The 17,215-nt window shown below is 30.8% G+C and overlaps 3 long non-coding RNA genes across 10 annotated transcripts; 1 reads left to right on the top strand and 2 right to left on the bottom strand.

The window, feature by feature from the left end:
* Nucleotides 1-2,913: 2,913 nt before the first annotated feature.
* On the top strand, nt 2,914-10,881 carry LOC115889164. 5 transcript variants are annotated; one of them, XR_004051380.1, is made up of 10 exons: nt 2,914-3,229; nt 6,330-6,451; nt 6,567-6,768; nt 6,839-6,965; nt 7,024-7,136; nt 8,298-8,381; nt 9,193-9,396; nt 9,915-10,319; nt 10,384-10,513; nt 10,593-10,881. It is a non-coding gene; the product is annotated as an uncharacterized LOC115889164 (long non-coding RNA). The 5 variants fall into 5 exon arrangements; XR_004051378.1 differs by lacking the exon at nt 6,330-6,451 and having other exon boundaries at nt 2,916-3,229; XR_004051379.1 differs by lacking the exon at nt 6,330-6,451 and having other exon boundaries at nt 2,916-3,229; nt 7,024-7,123.
* LOC115889165 lies at nt 10,772-11,827 on the bottom strand. 3 transcript variants are annotated; one of them, XR_004051383.1, is made up of 4 exons: nt 11,772-11,827; nt 11,523-11,712; nt 11,167-11,332; nt 10,772-11,089 (listed from the first exon to the last, which is right to left on the bottom strand). It is a non-coding gene; the product is annotated as an uncharacterized LOC115889165 (long non-coding RNA). The 3 variants fall into 3 exon arrangements; XR_004051385.1 differs by having other exon boundaries at nt 11,516-11,712; XR_004051384.1 differs by having other exon boundaries at nt 10,795-11,089; nt 11,216-11,332.
* Nucleotides 11,828-11,884: 57 nt separating this feature from the next.
* Nucleotides 11,885-12,318, bottom strand: LOC115889166. Of its 2 annotated transcripts, none has more exons than XR_004051386.1 (2): nt 12,048-12,318; nt 11,885-11,999 (listed from the first exon to the last, which is right to left on the bottom strand). It is a non-coding gene; the product is annotated as an uncharacterized LOC115889166 (long non-coding RNA). The 2 variants fall into 2 exon arrangements; XR_004051387.1 differs by having other exon boundaries at nt 11,885-12,006.
* Between the last annotated feature and the right edge of the window lie 4,897 nt (nt 12,319-17,215).

Genomic DNA, 17,215 nt, shown 5'->3' on the forward strand with positions numbered 1-17,215 from the left:
CATTCGTGACGTCAGCACTCCGGCAGTCTAACGTAAACATATCATTGATCGCTATTCACAAATATATTCCAGATACGTATAGTGAACAAGTTTAACTTTCGCAACGTTAAATAATTTTGATATTTGATTTTTATCGTGATGGCTTTCGAACATTCGAACTTAGGTGTAAATTTAAATTTATGGATAGCCCATAAATTTAAATTCGCCGTACAAAAAAATTACTTTTCACCAATTTTCACAATAAAAATTAAAAGTTATAAATCATAATATTTTTTTATAGAAATGAGGGAATAAGGGTGAACGGGGTGCCGGTAGACCAAGAAGATACTTGGAATGTAAATGTTAATTTATACTCGAATGGAGTTGCCTCACAGTATAGGCATATTTTGAACCCCTACCGTGCATAGTTACTGTAGATAAAAATAAATTAAAATATAGTTGGCTCCAACGATAATTTAGTTTGCAGCTTCTTATCATCATACCTAATAAAAAACCGTCACAACCGCTACTCATAGTATGTACCTATGTATATTTAAACATCATTATGAAATTAAAAATACATAGGTGCCCATAATATGAGCAGCGGTATTTTTTTTCGTTTCATCATAACGGATTTTGTTGTGCTGAAAATAAGCAGCAAAATATATTATCGATTGCAGCAACTATACCTAGTTTACATTCAGTATGTCCAATTAATATAGAACATTATACCTATGCATACTTTTAAAAATTTGCTACCAAATTATTTTGATAGTTGAGTTTTTGAAATTATTTGTTCGCTTCTTAAACAAAACAGACCCATAATCATTCAAATCTTTATCATTCAAGACTTCGAAGAATTATGAAGTAATCTTACATCAAAATTTTTTAAAACTATTGCATGCCTTAAGTATTTGCAAAGTTAACAAAAGTAGTAGTACAAAGTTAAAAAAAAGTAAGTCTTTGCATACCTTACAATTAATATATTTGATCCAATTTATCAGTTCTGCATCATATCCGAAATTTAGATTGTGTGTGACACAACGAAGAGTCAAAGTATAACGTGAACGACCAGAAAAATATCAAGTAAAAAAAATTGTTAAGTTTTAATTACTAGTTACACAGTCCTTCCCTTGAGTTCTCTTACCTAAAATCTATATTGTCTTTCCTAACATTTTAAATATAAATGATTGAAACTCATACAAGTTTACTATAATTTAAACTTAAGATAGTCCCTAATTATATTAAAATATAACCACTTACGAAGTTAATAAATATTAACTATTTCTACTTATTTTTAATCATTTAATAATTCTGATAAAAACACGCTTGATTTTTTTATTTTAGAAATCATACAGGCTATAATCATTAATATGACTATATTAACAATACTTAAATTAAAATTTATTTGAAGGAATGCTACTGTATTACAATAATTGTAAAACACGTATGTAATAATAACTCGGAATAATATAATTATTTAAAACTGCTTATCGCGTTATCGATGTCGGCGTCTTGTCACTTTTATTTAGTCTCAGCCTAAAATCTATAAGTTGGGTTAAAATTAGGCTTTTGGGTTAAAAATTGTGATCTAAAAAGCAAATACTACGTTACTTTTTATTTGGGCCCCCCTAAAATAAATTTCGGGCCCCCATAAAATGAATTCCTGTATCCGCCCCTGTTTAGTCTTGTCACTATTATTTTATTAGCCGTTTAGGTACTACCGGTTAGAGTTTAATGTGCCATTTGTGTTTTTTTATTGGATTTTTTTTTTGCATATATGGTATATTCTATGAAGTGATTTTAAGTGCTCCTGACCATTTTTCAATTATTAAAGTGCCTATTTAGATACATTTAAAATGAATTAATGAGTGTATAGTATTTGTATTATGAGTTTGTTTATTTTTTTATGAAATGGTATTTTTTTCCCATTAAAATAAACATAGCTCATTAGATCACTAGCTAGCCATTTTTAAATGCAGGGTGTTAATTAAGTATCTGGCCAAATTTCAGGAGGTGATTCTTTGAGTGTTTTAAGGTAAAAAGTTAATATAAACATGTGTCCCGAAAAGTATCATTTTAAAGATATAGGGTGTGAAGGTGTTTTCTAATAGACCTTTTTAATAACTGATTATTTCCCTCATCGTGAAATAGACCAATCAGCTAATATAATTTTTCGAATAAATTTTGCTTAGATAAGTGATTAAACCCAAGACCAGTTTAACCGCATCTATTTTTTCGGCTTCCTTTTGGGTTTTCTTTTTGTCGTTTAAAGCCCCATACTCACACTTCGCTCCTTCCTCGCGTTACTTCCTCGCGTTGCTTCGTCCCTTCGCTTCCTTCCTTCGTCCATTCGATGCTTGGAAATTAGTCAGTTATGCAACAACACACCACAAAATATTTTTAATATAGCAGCTACATGTTTAATACGAAATATCTAGTAACCTCTAAAATTTTTAAAAAATCCGAAAGGCGCATAATTTTTATTTTATAAAACTGCAATTCTTTGTCGTGTCAAAAATAAAAATTGAATTTTAATAATATATTTTTTTTAATAAATCCGAATATTTCAGTATCATGTACAAGGTATATCAGTATGAATGTACAAGGCGAGTCAACAATAGAGAAAGTTTATTATGTCATTTATATCGAAACCATGAAATATGACCAAAGACATCTAAATAAAAGGAGACGAAACAATTTACATTTTACCGCGATCAGGAACCGTGTTGCACAAAAATCGATGATGCCAATTTTAAGTGACCGGTGGTAGATTTCGGCTGATTACGGTTTGAGTTCTAAATGCTATTGTCATTACAAGGTCATTAGACTAAATATTTGTGTAGATATATAATTTTAATTATAATACATTAATTATACTAGGATTATACCTTTGAAATTATTATTAGTTTTCTAATTAAATTATATTAAAATTACGATTAAAATATGTTAGGGAAATTACTAAGACAATCCGGCATCGCTACGGATTAATTTTTACTACGAATTGTCGGAATCTGTAGAAATTACGCTGACATTTGACGTATTCATTCAACTTTTGTCCAACGGAGCATTGTTGCGAGTTTTCTGCGACCGTTGGAAGTGTTTGTGGATTTCGGACAACTTTCGAATAATTATTAGTGTTTATTGCAAAGAAAACTATTTAAAGTAGTTTTTTAACTATCTACAATGGTTCGCCAGTGCATAGTTTGTTAAAGGTGGACTATTCTAACTCCTGATTGATATTTGGACGGTAAGTGTTATTACATTTTTTACCTTTAGCAATGCCTTTACAGTAGCGTATCTAAGTACTTTTAGTTATAAGTAGATTATTACAAAAATACGTATATTTTCTTATTTGCTGGCGTTTTTGATTGTGAAATTAGACTTATCCTTAGTTAGACCTCAGGCAAAACCTTGGCAAAACCGATCTACGTTTTAAGTCAATTATTTTATGTATTTGTCCATTTCGCTGTTACAGTTGGTGGTAAAAAATGCTCAGGGGTAATACTAGCTGTTCTCAACTTAACATTTAAAAACCTTTTTTATATTATATATCTAAGTACCAACTAACATTCGAAACCGCTATAAATATCTTAAAAATTGTGTATGTTATGTAGTGATGGGCAAAACTGTTATTTTTAGATAACAGTTGAAACTGTTATAGTTATTTATAAAAAACAGCTTAAAATAACAGCTTAAAAATAACAGGTTTCTTTATTTTATTGCTAAATATCTGAAAGAATATGAGGCGGTCACCGCCAGGCGTATTAACGCAGTTGCAACAATGACGTGCTCGGTGGTAGTATTTCCAGGGTGTCATAACATTTCTAAATATCGATTGTTATCTAAAATACCTCTCTAAAAACGGGGGGTTGTTTACAAATAAGCGCTGTTTACAAATTGCGATATAAAAAGCCAAAATGCCGCCACTCTGTCTATATCTATAAATTCCGATCTACCTACGCCCTACCCCTCGATCCGCGTAGATTCTGAATTGCGTAGCTGTGTACAGAGTGCATCTCACTCGACGGGCGAGAAGCTCTTCGTTATGATTTTACCATTTGCGGTCAAAAATAGCAATATAAGAAAATGTGTAGTATATTCTTCATAAGTAAAACCAACTACACACTAGAGTTCGAATTAATTTTACACTTAAACTAGCATGTACAGTTTGACAAATATAGGAAGAGACTTGGGGATAGCACCGGTCGCGCACACGATAGAGAGAGAGAACGCATTCGGCGGAAGAGAGATGCAGTTACGCTACGAAAAAGCTGATTGAAGCAAATTTGTGGGATGTCCACTGCGCATCGAGGGCGTCTCTTTATTTATATTTCTCACGTCTCTAGCTATACTTGTTAAGTTGTACCCGCGACTTCGTTCTCGTCGAATTATTAATTTGTAATGGTGATGATAAAGCAAAGCAAGAATTTCCATTAACATACAAACTGGATAAAATTTTTCACATTTGCCAAAAATATGCTTTAAACGTCGAGCAGTTTAAGCAGAATCGTGGTTAATCAATTACTCAACTTTTTGGAACACCCTGTATTATTTTTTAAAAATTTCAAAATACGTAAAAAAACAAAATAAATTGCGTGTCCAATCGTTTTCCCGAAAGACTAACCGTTTTTAAATAATAAATATTGTAATATTTGAGGGCGTTTTCACCCTCTTGGAATTTGAGATCTGAGAAACCCCTCCTTATCGCACCTCTACACCCCACAGTCAATCCGTTTACTAAAAATCAGCTTTAAACGTCAAGCAGTTTAAGCAGAATAGTGATTACTCAGTGGTCATATTTTTATGAAACACCCTGTATATATTTTGTAAAAATCTCAAAATATGTGAAACAACAAAATAAAATATACGTGTTTAAGAGTTTTTTCTGAAAAACTCACCAGTTTTTAAATAAAAAATATTCTAATATTTGATGGTGGTTTCACCCCTTAGAATTTGAGTTTCGAAAATCCCTTCTTATCGCACCTCTACACCCTAAAGTCAATCCGTTTTCCAAAATCAGCTTTTACGTCAAGGGCTTTAAGCAGGATCGTGATTAATCAATGACCAGATTTTTTAAAACACCCTGTATACATTTTTAAAAAATCTTAAAATATTATTCTGAAAATTTTTCAGAATAAATAAATACTTAAATATTGAAACTTAATAACAAAGTATTGAAACATACAGCGCCATAATATCTCGACCTCCGCCCGTTATGCTCGTAACAGGTTGAAAAACAATATGTATCTAAAACAACTGATGGCGTTATTCTCCAACCTGTTTCAAACCTCCGATTATCTCGAACGCCGTTCTGTTATGCTCGTAACAGGTAAAAAAACAACATAGCTAAAACAACTGATGCGTTATTCTCCAACCCGTTGCGAGCCTCCATCGACAATCGACCGATGCAGCAACGCTCCTTTCCCACTCCTGTTATCTCGACAGCCAGGCGTTATGCCCGCAACTGTTTCAAAAAAGCTGCTTCTTTTATATTCTATTATTTTTAAGCTGTTGTCAGCCCAACACGACGCGCCGCGCCGTAGCGCATACCCCACTCCGTTGTCCGTTGTATCTCGCCGCCTGTATCGATGGTTGTCGAAATAATAGGTTTTCCATCCATACTAGTTGTTTTTTAGAATTGCTTCGAACAGCATCGAATTTCGTGGCGGTGCAGAGCGCCGACTTCGTTTCACGAACGCTCGATCTCTGCGTGTTGTTATTTTATATCTGTTATTTTTTAAAAGCAGTAACGGTTGCGTTATGTTATTTCTAAATAATTGTTATAAAATAACAGATAGTTAAATAACAACCCATCACTAATGTTATGGCTAATATCTGCTGAAATAAAACAGCTGTTGCTGTTATAGGTAGTTAATACCTGAAATTTGAACACGATTTGAACATCAAAATTATTCAGTTATATTCTATATTAACTATGTACCTTATTATGCTAAAGTAGTGCTTAGTATGCTAAATTAGTATGACAAAGTTAGCTAATATTCAATTAAAGACATTTAATTTTTATAATTACTTCAGACTTTGGCTAGATAATTTCCACATTTCTCCCCCAATGTTTATTGAACTCTAGTTAACATTAGCAGGTTTTAGATATTAGCCGTAACACATATGATAGATCTATTATTTATTTATTATAAAAAATTCTATAAGTAATTACCTAATAGGTAAGGTTTAGATATAGGTATTCAAAATTCAAATTAAAAAAGTTAATAAAATAAATAAAATTATAATGATGCTTCAGTACTTAAAAATATGCATTGTTTTGAATGATAATGATAAGCCTTACTTATGATAATTCTTTACTCTTTCATTTATGATATTTTTTTTAGTTTTGGAACCCTTTACACTTTTACCCACACTTACCTATACACCCACACACACAATTCACAGACGAGTACATATCTGGTGTTTTAAATAGAGGAAAATAAACCTTGGAAAATTTTTCCTTTAGGTTAATTTTTCCTTTTTTTTTACCCCATATTTTTATTATTTTACATATATTATTAAATAGATTTATAATACTTAATATGTATGTGTTGCATATGTAACCAATAGTACTTTTGTAGCGTTCCTATAAATACTGAGCTTAGACAATGATCGATTTCACTCTTGAATTTGAAAAATCAAACTAACGTGTGTCCAAATTTGTTCTGATGATTTTGATAAGAGCAATATTATGATCGCCGAATTAACTGATCGAAGGCAAATAAGACCAAATTCTGAGCCTCAAATAGATAGTACCATTTTTGCTGGGGCTTTATCATACAGGTAAAAAGCAGTCAAATACATTTTAACAGTTAATAAATAAGTATTGTACTAATATTAGTATTTACTCTAGGTTTTCTTCTAGTTTGTACCGCCACCCAAAAAATGTTTTAGGTAAATGAACCTCCAGACCAGCTGAGGGACTAGAGAAGGTCCCTACCTAGTCCCGCGATTGGCAGTTTGGCTGGCCCCTCAAATTTGTAAGAACATTGATACATTTTATACATGTATTTTAATATTGATAATTAAAATTCACAGGATTTTGCCTAAAATCATACAAGATAAACTAGCCCTTCTCAAGAAGCCCTTCCCTCAAAACAACAGAAACGGCATTGGAAAAAAAAGTTGGAATTAACCAGTATGTGCTCTTTGTAAGTGTATTCTGGATGTTTGACTGACAAGGCTTAAAAGCTCTTGTATTTTTAACAGAATGGGAATATAGCTGTATTCATAACAAAGTAATATATATAATATAATAATAATATAAAATGCTAATGTTTATCTGTGTCGTCTCTACTGAAGTAACGACTTGCTCTAGAAAGTTGCTTTTTTACTAAAAAGATAGCTAATTGGCTCATCGCCGGATTTTTATTTTTCATTTAATTAAAAAAAATAAGTATTTTTTTTCCTGATGTCGTGGCGGATGCGCCAGGCTTCAACTAGTATGTAATATATTTTAAATGAAATACTCTCATTATAACTATTATTGTCAAGTAGTGTACTGTGCCTTATTGAATACAGGTGTACACCCTCTTGCGAAGTATTTACTTTTTAACATACAGGGTGTCACAATACTAAGTTTAATTTTGACATATCCAGGTATTTCTTTAAAAAAATAGAGACGCGAAATTTCGTAGACACAATTTTTGGGGTAAAAAATCTAAATACATTCTTAATCATACTTTTGACGTAACTATAGTAGACGGGATACTTTGACACATTGAGCTTTTCAAAATAACATTTTTCTGCTCTTGTTTGCCGTCTTAATTATTTAAAAATTGACATCTCTATCTTTCTTGCAGAAAAGGGGACACTTTGTTTATGTCATTAGCAGTAATAGATTTCAAGGAAGCTGTTATAATATCTAATAGAACAATATAACGTAATATAACATTACTAATATCACTTTGTATCTTATTAATTAAGCACTTTATGGGTTTACCTCCCTATCTTAATTTTTATAAAAATACGAGACTTGTTGCTTCTCATTGTCAAGCTTTATCGGTCGAATATCCAGAAACCCTGTATAATTAACATAGCTATCTTTTATTTTATATGTTTTGTCAAGGATATGTTATTTGGAATTATCTTCCACATTATAAGATCATAAACTACATAATTTTTGCCATAGTGTTGGTTTGTGTTTACATATATTTTCTATGAGTGAGCTTTTGTTTTGCACTAGAAAACATTCTCGCTTAATGATAAATTTAATACTATAGAAGGAAATTATTAGTATTTAGGAAAAAATTAAAAACGAAAATAGGTTTTATTGAAAAATTAATTATTAATGTTTTTTTGTTTGTTTACAGCATAGTAAGACAATCCTCATCTTCTGATCTCTCAATAGTTGGATATTTATTATCTCAAGAAAGTCGTCAAAGTATCAGAAAAAGGTAAAAATTACCTCTACATTATATACAAGGTGGTGCCTCTCCTACGACGCGGAGGCTCCAAAGAGAACGGTGGTTTTTATCGTTAATGTAATTTTGGGAGCATATGTAGGATAATGGAAAGCATTTTATAGAAATATCAAGAGTTCTGCGCGGTGTCCCCAAAGTTATGCATCAAAGTTTTTTTTTGTAATGGAACACCTATATATTAATTGATTTTCGGATTCTAGGAAAGAAATAAAAGTGAGTTTTGTTAAAGAAGCATATGTCTAAAATGTAAGGCTTGTCATATTTCACATTTGGTGAAAATAATGAATAAACTTTAAATTTCAATAACAGCTACCTAGATGGAAATTTACTCATTGTATATTTAACCAAATTAAAATTTGACCTTAAGCATTCTATTAATTGATGAATGCACACTGCAATTAAAAGATCGGAATAGTATTCTGGGTGTTCAAATAAAAGGGAACTTGCTGTGTTCATTTCAAATAAAAGGGAATAAAATTACATTTTAGTCCAATAATGAAATTCACCTTTATTTTTCTCATAGAATCCGAAAATCAAATAATATATAAGGTGTCCCATTCCAAAAAACAAAACTTTGTTGTGTAACTTTTTTGGCGACACCCTGTAGAACTCCATATTTTAAAAAAACACATATTTTATCACATTTATATGTTTAAATGCTCTAAATTAACCTACATATACTCCCAAAATTTAATTTCAATACAAACTCTTTCTCCTTGGTAGCATTTAAGAGGCGCCACCCTGTATCTTAAGTAAAATTGTGCATAAGTTATTTTAATTTCAGAAAGAAGTATGTTAATGAGGCATTATAATGATATTATGTAGAAATTTAAGTCTTGTAAAAATTTGGAAACAAAGAAAATGAAAAATACATACTTTACAAATAGGTCTTAGAAGATTGAAAAATAAAATAATATCAATGCATCAGTTAATTGATTACTTAAAAGAAAAATCTTTGATAAGTGAATCAACTGAATTGACCATTCAGGTATGAATATAGATATGCAGGGTGACATTTTAAAAACATAATGGTTATAAGTCAAAGGTTATATGTGAGGATCCAAAAAAATATAAAAATCAAGTAAAAATCGCTAAAAGCAATTTCTAATAATTGAAGCTGTATCTCTTACTGTTTCTGAGATCCCAGTGCTTGTAATTATTATCTTGGACACACTATTTTATGTATATATTTGAGTGGCGGGCGGAGGGGAACTATAATAATGTAAAGTTATCAGCCATTTAATAATTTAGTCCTACAGCCATTATGTCAAAATCTGTCCCCAAGATTCATTAACAAGTTTTAAATTTAGTTCTGGTCTAATTTTGTGAATGATACACTAATCCATATGACAGTGGCATAAATACGATTAATGGAAGGTTCTAATTTCCATCACAAGGCCAGGTCTAAATTTTAAAACCCTTTAGTGAATTTGGATGTGTCTAAAAAAAGACTAATAATAATATTATAGAGATATAACATTAATAGAGATAATATATGTTTTTTAGGCTTCCTTAGCTGAACCAGTACAAAGTATTTTTGAAAGAATGTTAAAAGGACCTGCCACACAAAAATCCAATCTTCTGCTACTATCCTTTGCTTTAACATTGTCATTTTATTCGCCGAAAACATAGAATTTTATAAGGGATACATAAACTGGCCCAGAGTTTTCTTTAGGAGGCCTCTAAATTCCATTTAGTTTTCAACAATATTTTTGATATTTTTAACTCTCAGAATGGATTTACAAAATATTCATATAAAAAATTATCAAAAATATAAGAACAACATACTTTTAATAATTTTGGAATAATTAAATTGTATATTATTGGACTTACTTTAAAAGAAAGGTCAACCATAGTCACAAAGAAAAACGGGATTTTTGGGCTTTCTAATTTGTATGGAAAGCTTACAACGTATGTGTAAATACTATGTAAAAGAAAATCAATTATTAAAATATATTTTGACTAACTGGTGGAGGTCCACGTATACAAAAAGCAAAAACGGAAGGTAATAATATATTCAATCAATGTAAAAATGAGAAGAGCATTGTGGGATTAAAAAACATGATGGTGATAGATTGTCTAAAACTAATAGGAGTACTGGTATTGTAAGTACTAACCTTTCATTGTGTTTTTAAATTTTTTATTACTTTTAAGAGAATTCAATATATTTAGATATTTTTTCAGTCTCAAAACAAAACTGATGGTTACAAAGAAACAGAAGAAAAGGGAAGATATTAATTTACTAGACAAAAGGCTGTTCTTTTGTAATATAGAGATGGGCAAAATTCAAAGTAGTAGTATTCAAAACAGAGAAGAACATAAGCTAAAGAAAGAAAGGGTTGTTTGACATTGAAATAAAAAAGAACAGTAAAATTCTCAAAGAGAACTTATTTAATAATTTTAATTAGTGTTTATATTGTAATGTAAAAAATGTAATGTATGTTATTTCTGAATAAAAGACATTTAATAATGATATTTTATAGAAATTAATACTCAAGAGATTTAATACAACATAAAAACATATTTAGAATAAGTTAAAAAAAAATATTGCCCTAATCTTTCAAAATAATTTATTATTTCTCTTCTTATTAATTTGGTCCATATTTATTTCATCTAACGGCGGCAGCTCTTGTTCAGGCATCATTCTGGCTGTATTGTGTAGCACATTGAAACAACAAAATCTAAAAATTTAAGTACATACATTAAATTTTTTAAATTTTGTTCTATAATTAAACAGATAATATTTTTCTTAACTCACTGTTGTGCAACAAGAACTGACATTGTATTTTGTAATTTTGGTCTTATACCTGTGCTTATACCATAAAACACATATTGGAAAGTGGCGTTTCCATATAACGATAATTCTGAAACATTTCTTCAGCTGTATTTCTGCATATATCCCCTCAATGCATATGCAATCTCACCTTATAACAGATAATAAAATAATTTAATAGAGTATATGAACCCTTTGAAGATTATCATATTTAATTTTAAAAAATTTCTTTCAATTCATCTTATTCGTAATATATTTCTGAATTGAATACCTACTCAAATATTTAAGGAATATATTTTATATAAATGATCTAACAGTAAATAAATATACGGACCACTAACCAAGCAGGATTTAATTTGAAAAGTCACCAGTCTCCAAGCGGGTCCTTAATGTCCAAAAATGGTGGCTTCATGCACAGACCCATGCCAACAAGCAATCAAGTCTATAGTTTTAAGACTAGCATTTCCAGTAATTTAAATGTTGGGGAAAATAATGCTTTTCTATTTCTAAATACCTCTCCATCAATACCCCCTGTAAAGTATAAGAAACCTTGTGCTGATAAATATTGAAGAAAATATATAGGTACTTACCAGGTGAATGTTTTCTTACATTGTGTTCCATCAACTATCCCTATAATCCCTGTTGTTTCTGGAAATAGTAAAGAACAATGGTTCAAAGTATAAATATAATTAATTTATCTTACATTAGATTTACTAGCATTCCAACTTACCTCTCATTTTGATATTCTAGATTTTGTTCAATTAAACCGAGGTAATTAATAATGATATATATTACAGTGTCGTTTAAAAGTCTCTGTCCTAAAAACTTAAGGAGGTTCATTTCTTGGTAATATGATTTTTCCTTACATCCATTCTTGAGGAAATCCATTTTCAATGAATATACCTACTGATCGACGTCTAGGATATCAAAAGTAATCATCGAACTTACTTAGAGGTATCATAATACATTTTTTAGCTTTCTCAAAGGAATAATAATAATTCTTCCTCGTAAAACAATATTTTTGTGTCTAAGATAGGTTAAGTGACCACTAGCCTGGAAATTTGACCGCTTAATTTAAATATAAATTCAAGTTAGATTAAAGCATAGTGCAAGAAAATAAGCTAAACATAGTGTTAAGTTTTTGCTTAAAAAACTTGGTGCAAACGCCCCTACATTGTATATTATCGATATTACTACGTATATTACAAATTAAAATTTAAATTAAAATACACAAAATAACTATTTTAAAATTTTTGATAAAAACACCACACCACCGTCACGCCACTGATGGAGTGAAATGACAGAAAGACAGACGAAACTCAACCGTGTTGTCATATTTATGTACCCATCTCTTTTTAACTCTCATAAAAGTGCCAAACCATGTATGATTCTAAAAAATTGAGTTTTATGAATGGAGTGTTCTGTCTACCTATATTTAGATGTCTTTGAATATGACATACTAATTAAACGTTAATGATGTCAATCCCCATTTCTTCAGATATTTTTGTAAAGGCATCATGCACATTATTTCTATTTTTTATTTTTGTCGCTACGATTACATAAATATGGACATGCATTTTTTCACAAATATGAAGACAATATTGTTTTTTTCTTCCATTTTTTAGACTATTGTGTGTGAATTATTTTTTTATCGACTGGCGATTGCTAGATGTACAGGATGTCCCATTTGTGTGTGTTTTATGGGGTTTCTGGTTTATGAGTAGAGATATAAAGATGCTGTTTTCACATCATTGTTCTACTTATTATGAAACTAAATATGCTACATAAGAAATAAGAAATAACTTTGAACTAAGAAGGCTAGGATAAATATGTATTTATCCTAGCCTTCTTAGTTCAAAGTTATTTCTTATTTCTTTCTTTTACTTTTTATTTTTTAATTAGTAGAAATTTTTGCATTTTTCGATAACCTTTGTATCTCGATTATCTTATAACTTATCGAAAAGGTGAAAAGGGTCAGTGATGGGCGGTGAGTAAGAACCCAATTTGTAGATAAATAAAATCTGGATATATATGTATATACCTGTAGATTTAGATGAACATCCTAATTTTAATAAAAGGAGTTTCCGACGGCCGCATAGTAAATACCCGGTATAATACCGGGAATAGAAATATACCAATATATAATATCTACAATATATATATATATAAGAAATATTGTAGATATACTCGTATTCCTGACATTACTGGTATTATATCGGGTATTTACTATGCGGTCGTTGGAAATACCTTTTATAAAATTAGACTGTTCATCTAAATGTACAGGTATATATCGGATACCCTGATTTTTTGTTTTGTTCTACCTATTGAGTACTTACCCACCGCCCGTGTCTCGTTTTTCAGGTAGAATGGCAGTGACGAAAGTGGTTCTTTGTTGGGCGCTGTCTATTTCGAAAAATGACTCAAACTTATGTTCTTTTTTTTAAACAGGACACTCTATATATTACTTTTTATTTTATTTGCCTTGTTATGAGCTTTCGAAAATTATAATATACTCTATACATATTTATTTATTTAGGTACTGCTAAACTGCTAAACGGCTCTTATTTTATTGAACTTAATTTTACCAGACAATTTTGCTTTGCATCGTGATATTTTGATAAACTACACGGAAACTGAACTTGTGCTGCTTTTAAATAACATGCCAATAACCAACATTTTACGTCGAATAAATTAGTTGATTGTTTTGATTACCTAATTTAAACCGGCCGACTATGTAATAAAGTTAAATAATGCATTTTTACCCCGTTTATGAAAATAAGTATTTTAGAAAGCTCGTAACAAGGAAAATAAAATAATATACAAAATTTCGTATTTAAAAAAACATATAAGTTTTAGTCAATTTAAAAAAAGACAGATTCCAACGAAGAAATAGTTACGTCACTGCATTCTACGTGAAAAACTGTACAGGAGACCGTTTTCGCCTTTTCGATAAGTTATGATACAAAGGGGATCGAAAAATGCAATAATTTCAGATTCGCCCTGTATTTTAGGAAGTAAGAGAGCTAGGACATATCTGTATGTAGCATCTTTAGTTTCATAAAAAAGTAACAGCGTAATGTGAAAACCGCATCTTTGTATTTCGACTCATAAACGAGAAACCCTGCAAAACACACAAAAATGGGACACCCTGTACAGACGTACTGCCAAATCAAGAAATCAATTACGAATGAAATCCAAGATCGATTTATATATTTTATATATTTTAATATTTTTTTGTGTTCGTGATAATTCCTTTGCTACTTCCTCCAAAAACCGACAATACGTGGAAGGAGCGTTTCGAGGAAGTAAACGGACGAAGGAGGAAGGAGCACACAGTCGCATAAAATCGACATTTTCCCATAGTAAATATATGATTTTTGGACGAAGGCACGCGAGGAAGGAACGAAGTGAAGTAGCGAAGTGTGAGTATGGGGCTTATTCTGAGAGATTTTAGCACCAGTTCATTTAAAAATGTTGATTTACAACTCGTATGTATGACTTAATAACAATTTTAATCGGTGAAAACCCCTTATTCGATATTATTTTGAACAAATAAGTGGAGAAAAATACGTCAGAATTTGATATGTTGACATGCGAAACGGTCCTCGATGCATTGTTGGGATGCGTAACCAAGGTAGCAGAAACACAAACATTACTTACGATACGTCATTTTGAAACGTCTTTAAATTTTATTAAAATTCTTATAGTAATTTGCTTCATCCTAAGTCATTCGCTTCATTCAGGAAATAATCTAGCCGTATATCATTCAACCTATAAATTTAATTGATTAAACTCCCCAAATATTTTTTTGCATGATTTTGCTTTTTAGAAAATAGTTTCATCCACAATAATTTTAGAATAAAAACAATCGACCGCTTCGCGGTCTCGGGTTTTTATTAAATTATTGTGCAATTCAACTATTTTCCAACCAAAATCACGCGCAAAATATATTTGAATAGTTTAATCGATTAAATTATCGGTCTTGTGATATAATATATGATTAATATCTCAAAGATCCGTTGGCCGATTTTGTTGAAATTTCGCCATGTTGTGACCTTTGATAGGTTATCACTAATTAAATGATAATTATTATTTACAACAATACTCAAATGATAAAAACTTATCCCAAAAAATATTTTGCAACGCCTTGGATTCATTTGTTTTTACGCCTGTTGGCGGTGGAAACCATGCAAGCTTTTTCTTTGTCCTAAGTTGTTAATTAAAAAAATAATAATCATAAAAAATATAGGTCCTAATACCCTAAATTTTAGCAAAATATATCAGCAGATCCGATGAGACCCGAGTTATTATGTTTTGGAACTTAATGATTTAATTATTTATTCCCATTAATGTATTTATCTATCCTACGCGCCAAGAAAAAATATTGCATTAGTCTAAATTTATTATTTATGTGATTCCGCTCTTTCACGTATAATTTGCCCCTTGCTTCTCATACTGAAAGAGTTAGATTAAAATAGCCAAACTGTACCTAACAACCCATATGCCTTGACGCATATTCTTTTTTATAATAATATGGGCTTTCTTTATCTGCCGGCCCAGACAAACATCCATATCCATAAATTAGTTGGCCCACCGATAAATTAATAAGACCTCATTTCGGCCCTCAAACGTCCTTGCTCTATTCGATGACCAACGCCGGCTAAACTATCGACTTACGTGTTGACAAGTGGATTAGGCAGGTTATTGAAATCGTGTGGCATCGAGCATGTCGTTTTTTCAAAGACGGGTCCCATGTAAATGCGGCCAGAAGTATTTTCAATACTAAAATGAACTGAAATGCACAAGTCCGCACAATCCAGAAGATAAGGATTTTTACTCAAAGGAACATCCGTCATCCGTTACAAGGGTGCATTCTATATTATTAACATTCTCTATCTAATGAAATTGGAAATTAACTTTTTAGGTCAAAGCGCTTTCAAAGAAACTACTCACAAACACGACTGACAATTAGTGTTCTAATTTTATCGCCAAAGAAGAAATATTAACCTAATTCTGCGCGTTCGCGTCAATGTAACGTCAGAATCAATTAAAAGACTAACTTTATTATCGTAAAAGTGGGGTTGAAAGACTAATGGCTGCACTTACCGTCAGCATAAAAGAATCACCTTTCTTTTTCCACTAGCGTTATAAAAACGTTTTAGGAGATGGCATTTAATTACTCAGTACTTCCTGATGTTTAAATTTATATCTTTGTCATATAATTATTATTTCTATTTTTATGAAGAGACGCAATATTTATTTATCTTTTATTATTAATTTTCTCTCTAATAAATAGTAATAATACAGGCTGGCGCACCTCATTCGCCTCGGTTGATTATTCGAAAACAAAAAGATGTAGAAACGAAATATTTTATGGGTATATGTGGGGAGGCAATGTGCATAATTTAAAATTATTTTGAAATATACAGGGTGTTTCAGAACTAAGATACATATCAAAGTTATATTTTTTCTTATGGAACACCGGGTATTTTATTTTATTTTTGTATTCTTGGACCCAAAAAAGGCATTTATTATAAGGGTTAAATATGTTTAAAATCTTTGGTTTTTGAGATATTTAAAGATTTAAATTTGCATGCTACAACAGAATAGATTATTATTAACACCCTGTACATTACTTTTCAGAATTAATTCTTATGCTGAGTTTAAAGGTAAAGAAATAAACTTTACTCACAGATAACACATAATCCAGATGGCCATTGCTTACGGAACAGCATGTTTTCGATGAGACAGTTCCCTATTAATGACACAGAGGGCGCCTATAGCCAAATCTAATAATATTTTTAAAACGAACGAATTTCGAGCCACACCACGGCCACGCGATGTGAAGCGACGTAGCCGGTTGTTCATATTTATAAGCAAATTCCCGGTCAAACCCAGGGAAAATGTATATTCGGACTTTAATACTATACAATTGGATATGAAAATACTAGTCGCAGTGGATGTTTGAAAGTCAGAATTTCTAGATGAATATATATGCTATTTATAGCCATGAAATTTATAATTTAGATTTTAT

Source organism: Sitophilus oryzae, unplaced genomic scaffold (assembly GCF_002938485.1).
Source record: "Sitophilus oryzae breed Bouriz unplaced genomic scaffold, Soryzae_2.0 scaffold_811_pilon_pilon, whole genome shotgun sequence".
Lineage (NCBI taxonomy): Eukaryota > Metazoa > Arthropoda > Insecta > Coleoptera > Curculionidae > Sitophilus > Sitophilus oryzae.